Raw genomic sequence first — 7,400 nt, 5'->3', positions numbered from 1 at the left:
CCTAAAGCCCGTTGATACATGTGATACAAATTCAAGCAAATTAGTTGTGGTAGACTTCCCTTTACGAAAACCGTGCTGAGAACAAGAAATTAGTGGAGAGATCCGGAAGGTTATGTCGTCTGTTATAATTGCTTCAAAAAGTTTAGGTATTGCAGACAACTTTGCTATTCCCCTATAGTTTTCAATGAGATGACCTAAATCCACTCTTATGCAAAGGAATTATAAATGATTTTTCCATATGGATGGAAAATAAGCCTTGCTTAAGAGATGAGTTAAATAGTTTTGTTAGGGGTTGGTATATATATTTGGCACATTTCTTAAGAAAGCATGAGGGAATCATATCTGGGCCGTAATTGTATGATTGTTCTAACATATTTAACTGATTTAAGACGTCTGCTTCGGAAATAGTAAAGTGCGTTAATGACAGAAATCGGACATAACTTGTACTGATGCGGAACATTTTGTGGAGATTTTGAAGAGTAATTGGACCTAAAGAATTCAGCGAACATATTAGAAATGGTGTGAATTGTCACTGGACATACTAGACTTATATTTCATAGCGGACGGAAAATTAGAAATCCTGCGTTTGGAGTTGACGAAACCATAAAACAATTTTGGATTACGTATAATATTATTTTTTACTTTATTTATATAATTACTATAACATATTTTGTTAAGTTCAGCAAATTGTCGACGCAATTTAGAATATTTTGAATAATTAGCAACTAAACCAGTTTTTTTAAAAAGTTTAAAAGCACGAGATTTTCTATTTTTTAATTTACATAATTCTTTCGAAAACCATAAATTAGAACTAATTTTTTGAGTAACAACACACTTCCGAACATATTTTTCAAATAAGTTTACAATAGTTTCATTAAAGTGGGAAGCACTAAATTCAATATTGCCACTGTAATCTGGCCAAGTTATTTTAGAAAGTTCGTAATTAATCTTCTTAAAATTAGCTTTCGCAAAGTTGAACCGAAAACAAAGGTCTTGTGTATTATTATAAGCAAAGTTGGCTATGATTTCGATGTTAATTTCCAAAGCAGGATGATACGTGTCCTCTGGCCGAACTAAAGGATCACATCGGACAACAGAGAACATTGAAGCGTTATCGACGTAAACTAGATCTAAGAGCTTACCAAATTCATTTGAAATTAAATTAATTTGGTTAAGACCCAACTCCGACATTTCATCTAAGAACTCGTTAAAACATGAACGAGTACTAATAGGGATGGTGTGATCATCAATAGACTTCCATGATACGCACGGTAAGTTGAAATCTCCCAAAACAATCATGGAATCAGTATCATTAACCATTGAGAAAACATTACTTATTAATGTAGCATGCTGCATATATACAGATATGTCAGAGTGAGGCGGTATATAAGACAATGTTAAGTAGATATTGCCACTATTAGCGCAAATACGAATGCACTTAAATTCAATGAAGTCTGCATACGGAACATCGACTTCTTCAGATGGAATTGAAGAATGAACAGCAAACAAGACGCCACCTCCTTTTCTGTTCAGCCGGTCATATCTAAAGATTTCGAATTCGCTGTTGAATATTTCGTTATCAAAAATGTGGGGCTTTAGCCAAGTTTCTGCCAAAGCAATGATTTTAAAGCTACAATGAATGCTATTTAGATACAAATCAGTAAGTTTTGTATTAAGCCCTCTAACATTTTGATAATAAACAATCAGCGAATTATTGTTAATTAGTTTTTTGTATCAACGAGATTTCTTGGCATTTTAGTGATAACTACAGGGGGCTTTTCACGTTTGTGCTCGAATTCGCGCACAAAGACCCCAGATGGCCAGAATGAGTTGTCAAGTATCAATTGAAAATTGTCAGCGGATACGTCGATCTTAAACGAGGAAATATCCCTGTTGTATTTGAAATTAAATTTACGGATGTCTGTATCTACCGTTTTTAATATCGACGAGATGTAACTGTTTATATCCTCGACTGTGGTATCCGCAGCAAGTCTCGAGATAAAAATTGCTTTTTTCCGCGGTATTACCACTAAGTTTTTATTAGCTGACTTGGAGGTATTTGGAGGCGGATCTTGAGAAGTTTTCCGCTTACCGTATTCAGTAACAGTTTTCTCTGTGTCCTGAGCAGACGGAACCTTCTCTCCTTGAGGACGAGGGGATGCAAGATTTATGAGGTCAATAGCGGGTGGGGGCATACTTTTTAAGAAAGATACAGTGGTATCTTCATCATCTACATCAACATACTCCAATTCAGGCACGAACAAGTCAGTAATCGTGACTATAAAGCGTCCTCCTAGACGACGCCATTGTGGTCGGCTTCATTTTTGATAAAGAGCGAAGACTACTCACAGAACACACCAAACAGTGACTTTTTGAAGAAGTAACGGCATCTATATAATGGCTTATGAATTACCATCACTAAACAGAGCAAACAACAAGTTTCGAAATCGTCGAATACCAAATAAAGTTCCCCACACTATTTAGACGAGAGTTGAGTAATAGCCTTGACAGACGGCAGCGTTAATCCGGATTAACTGCGCACTTAATCAGATCCAAATTTGTAGGTGACAGACGGCAGCTATGCGAGTTTAAAACTCTCATAAACAGCTCATTGTCCTTTTTATAATATTTTCAATGAAAATTGATAGAAGATAAACATTACGGTTGTTAGCCGACCAATTTTTACCAAACCATTTTTTATTACAAAAGCATATCAACACATTATTTTTAAAACTGCATCATAACATAGAAGTTTTATTGATATTATATTGAGAATTTGATAAACAGCTGTCAGGGTTGCTTGTATTTCATTCACAATAGATGAAAATTGGCCATTTTTAACAATGTTGCCAACGAAAATCTCACAAACTCCCTAAAATTTTGAGAGTAGAGAGATCCAAAAATAGATTCAGCAACGGAGTTAGCTGTGGTAACTCCTGAATTAATCCCGAAAAATGCAATTAATCTGGTTTAATGCTATAAGATCCGATCCGTTGCGTTGACGAAGATCCGATAAACATGTAGCTAAAATACTCACTTCCGAATTTGACTCTTCTCAAACTCTTAAGATTCGAACGACTAAATTGCATTTCTCTCTCTTAGCTTCAACTTCAGACCTTATGCAGCTTTCTTAGGAGCAACTGTATAACCTAGTATAGCTTTATCTTACATAACATTCTATACCTCAGAAATTTGTTCCTTGAGAATTCTTGAGATAAAGAGCTATCCTAGGTTATGCAGGAACAAATTGATCACGTATAACGATTTGAGTATACCACAGTATAAATTTCTGCCAGGCTGTTTCGTGGATTTGACCAACTTGTCGGTTCGGTCGGTTCTTACTTCTTTCAATAAAACTTTGCTATGGGCCAAATATTTAAGCGTTTTAATGATGGATCTTTGAGTGAAGAATGCAAATCGGCTTTGATAGGCACTATCGCAGAAATTCTTAAGGAAATTCCTAGCGGTGAAAAGATTGAAGACTCATTATCAGCTTCTTAATACCTTTGTTATAATATTCCAATAATCATGGAACGAGGTACTCTATTTTAATCGGATATAATACCTCTTTCCTTAGATCTACTGATCGCAGCCGTTCAATCTAACCTCAATATAACTACTTCCATCCGTAACTCACAATTCAAAGACGGACTTAATTAAATTCAAATGGATAATGATTTCTGTGCAGGCGTAATGAGCTGTCACAACAAAGCCGCACACTTGAACACGGCAGACAGACAGCACCACGGAGACGGCAGACACAGTGTCGAATTACGGAAAAACATAAAATTAAGTTAAGCTGCAACAACAAAACCGATTTAGCCGAATGCTACTTCAAGCACTTTGTCACAAAAGAAAAGCATAAAATGCAATACACCAACAACAACAATAACGAGGGGTAATAAAGCAACAGATGTGTCACAGTCACAGTGACTGCCAAAACGTTTTGCGCATGCGCAGCGCTCGCAACACAACGTGGGTGGTCTGCGCGAAGAGCTCTTATTGGCAGGCGAGCAGAGAAGAACGGCACTTGTGTGATGAGGCCGCCAGCGGAGCCTAACATAAAAGTCATACACTCACACACACGAACATACATATCAATTTTTATGTGTTTACGAGTACGCGCTGCCGCTTTGGACAGACGTTCTCTTGTGGCATATTTGCATGTGCCCGCGCACACTTTGCGCTGTCGTCATTAAAACTCATTAAAATGCGCTACAATTTAAATTGCAAATTAATTTCGAACTTCGAACCGAAACCGAAACCGATACCTTATGATTGCGGGTGAAGTGAAGTGCGGCAGAGGGGATCAATTAGGCACATTCACTTGCGTTGGAGCATCGTAAAAGCGTGCCGATGTGCAAAGTTGTAAAGAGTTATTGCTCTTTGTTGTTATTGTAATACTTTTATATATTTTTTTACAGATAAGACTGCGCATTTAATTGACTCGCTTCACGGCCGATTTGATTTCCAAACAAAATATTTAGAATGGTGGGGGAAGAGTACATTAAAAGAACTCATTAATTACTTTGTTTATATAGAAGTGAGGGGGATTTTATTTCCGATAATTCTATTTTATTTTTAATGATTATGCAGCACTTATTGAGATGGAAAGAGAAATCTTCGTTACCATTTCCGATTGGATAAAGCAGATCCACTAAATAAATCCACATAACCCCCCTGTTAATATTATAGATCAGGTTCAATGTTAATGTCTGCTCTGCGATATTCAGTTATACAATAACAGAAACAGGACACTATAAGCTCTGAGAACAACTCAGGAGATCCATTAAAAATATGGTCACGAATATATCTGGAGCTTTGCTGAATACTTATTGGGACGAAACTGGAACTTATTAGTACCTTAGAACGCCACCATTATTACAGACAAATAATCGGAAGTATTCCTTCACTCTAATATCTCACTTCGCTGCCAGTTTCTTACAGAACAAGTCTGTGGACCATAAATATAAAACAAAGTTTGGTGCTTGACGTTATAGGGTCTCCATTGATGCATACTCGCAACTAACTGCCCTTTGTATGCTTTCCATACGAATCACCGCATATATCTTTCCCATTATTGGCCACCATATCAATAGTGTGTATATGATTAGGCAAGGCTCTATCGAGTTAAAAGTTAAATCGACAAGGAACTGCTTGAAATCAAGTAGGTATCAGTGTGACCGCCGCTCAAAACCTTTAAAGTGGTTATATCACCGCGTGGAGAATATTGACAAAGTCCCGAAAAGGATGTATCGACACCCACCTTTTAACTGCACGCCTCGAAGAATTGTGTGAATAACCAGTACGCATCAAATCCAGTATAACTTTCACTTGAACTCCAGCGATTAGTTATTTTTTTTCTTCTGATATTTGTCAGGAGTTGGAATGAAATATTTTCAAGCGGTCTTCACTCCCTTTCAACCATTGATACCAAGTATTTATCTCACACAACAAATAGTGAGAGCGCTTTTCGAAACTGGAGTCGTGGATTCCACATCGGAATTTAAAATGTTCCTTGTTTGCGGTTGAGACCATCAATATCATCGAAGTAAAGAGTATTATCGTTATCTCCAGCTTCCCTATATTCGATGAAGAAGCTAAAAGAAAGGCGGAAGACTGTGGCGGAGCATTTTCCATAATTAAAGGATAAGACAGCACACTAACATCTTGAGGTTCGTGCCTCAATTGGCGATAATAGCAGGAACAAATTATATTGGGGACTGCATAAAGATTTGACAAGCAAAGTTCTCTATTGTTCGAATATATTTATGCCCAGTATCCAGTACTCTCATAGCTGGCAAACCTAGCCGAAACGGACCCGAACTCATATCAGTTGAAATACTTTCATTTCGGCAGCATTTCTACGAATTATTTGGTCAAGGCTGCAGTTGCAACAACATTCCTGGCACAAAGATTGGCTTAGATTATAGTATATAGATCCAAATACATAAAAGGCCTTGTGAATCCAACAGAAAATAGTCTTAACTTACGGCGTTTTAGAGTAGAAGTGATGATCAATAAGACACTTAATAAAAATAAAGAGAAATGCAGCATACCGAAAAGGCTATATGTACTCATTCATGGTTGCACGTTTACTGATGGCTTTCCGAAAACAATAAGAGCTGGTCCTTTTACAGCTGTTACTTGATTTATATTCGGTTTGGTTTGCCATTTCATAAAAAACAGACTTACTCCGAAATAACGTTGGCAAATTGTGAATCTTTATTATTAATGGTGGTTCGGTTCGCGTGACGAATCGCGTGCTGTGTCCAATATTCAGTCGACATAATCCCCCAGTACCCAGCGGAGTCGGTAATACGAGCCATTGTTGGGTTTCGCCCCGCGTTTACTCAAGTGGATAATGCGAATCCTCGACGCCATATTGTGCATCGAAGACGGTATTGCTGCGGTGGAGCAGAGCATCGAAGAAGACCCAAATGAGTTCATCCGCCATCGCACACAACAATTGTAGGGGTGCCCATCCACTTTATGGAAGTTGGTCAGAAAACGAGATGGCTATCGATCCCAATTTTCACAAGAAAACTTTGTTCAACGGTGAACCTAACTTTTGGTGCAATAGGGATGTTAATAAACAAAACTGTCGCATTCGGAGTGATAACAATTCACAAGCCATTGTTGAGAAACTGTTATATCCTCAAATACTTAGTCACTGTTTGGTGTGCTCTACAAACTGGAATAGAATCACTGAAACATATTAAAAAAAAATGAAGTCAATCCTAATGTAGCAACCAATGGAGGACTCTATAGAGCCATGATTAATATATTATTCGTGCTTGAATTGGAGGATGTTGATATGGGCCACTTTCGGTTCCAACAAGACGGCGCTGCATGCCATATAGCCCACGAAACAATGAATTTATTGTAGGAAACTTTTGGTAGCGACGGGTTACCTCGCGTCGTGAGCATGCGGAGTGGTCTCCAAAAACGATTGATCTAACACCACGGGACTATTCTTCTTGCAAACCACATTTCTGTAAAAAAAATCTAAGTCTCGAAATATCAAAAAAGCCAGATAACCGCTATTAGTATCCACCGCTCCCATTGGACTCACAACAACTCATCTCGTTCTGGCTACGCGAGCTTAACCCAACTTTTATACAAATCTTTCTCGTTAGTGAGAGTCTTTGGAATGAATTAGAGTTTAGCCTTGTAAAATCAACTGCCAACTTGGAGTTAAACGGGTTCAAGTTATGGAGAAACATTAAAATAGTCGGAGCATCAAAATATAACCCTTATATATGGTTGGGGGGTGGTTCTCACAAGATTTTAGACCAAAAAATAAAAGGATTGGTCTTCCGCAAGTTAGGTGGGCAATCCTCATTTTAAAATGTTTCAAAACATAGAAATTCTCTCATAATTTTATGCCATTCCTCCTC

This window comes from Bactrocera tryoni, chromosome 3 (genome assembly GCF_016617805.1).
Source record: "Bactrocera tryoni isolate S06 chromosome 3, CSIRO_BtryS06_freeze2, whole genome shotgun sequence".
Taxonomy (NCBI): domain Eukaryota; kingdom Metazoa; phylum Arthropoda; class Insecta; order Diptera; family Tephritidae; genus Bactrocera; species Bactrocera tryoni.
The sequence above is the reverse complement of the archived record's forward strand: the minus strand, read 5'-3'. Positions refer to the sequence as shown.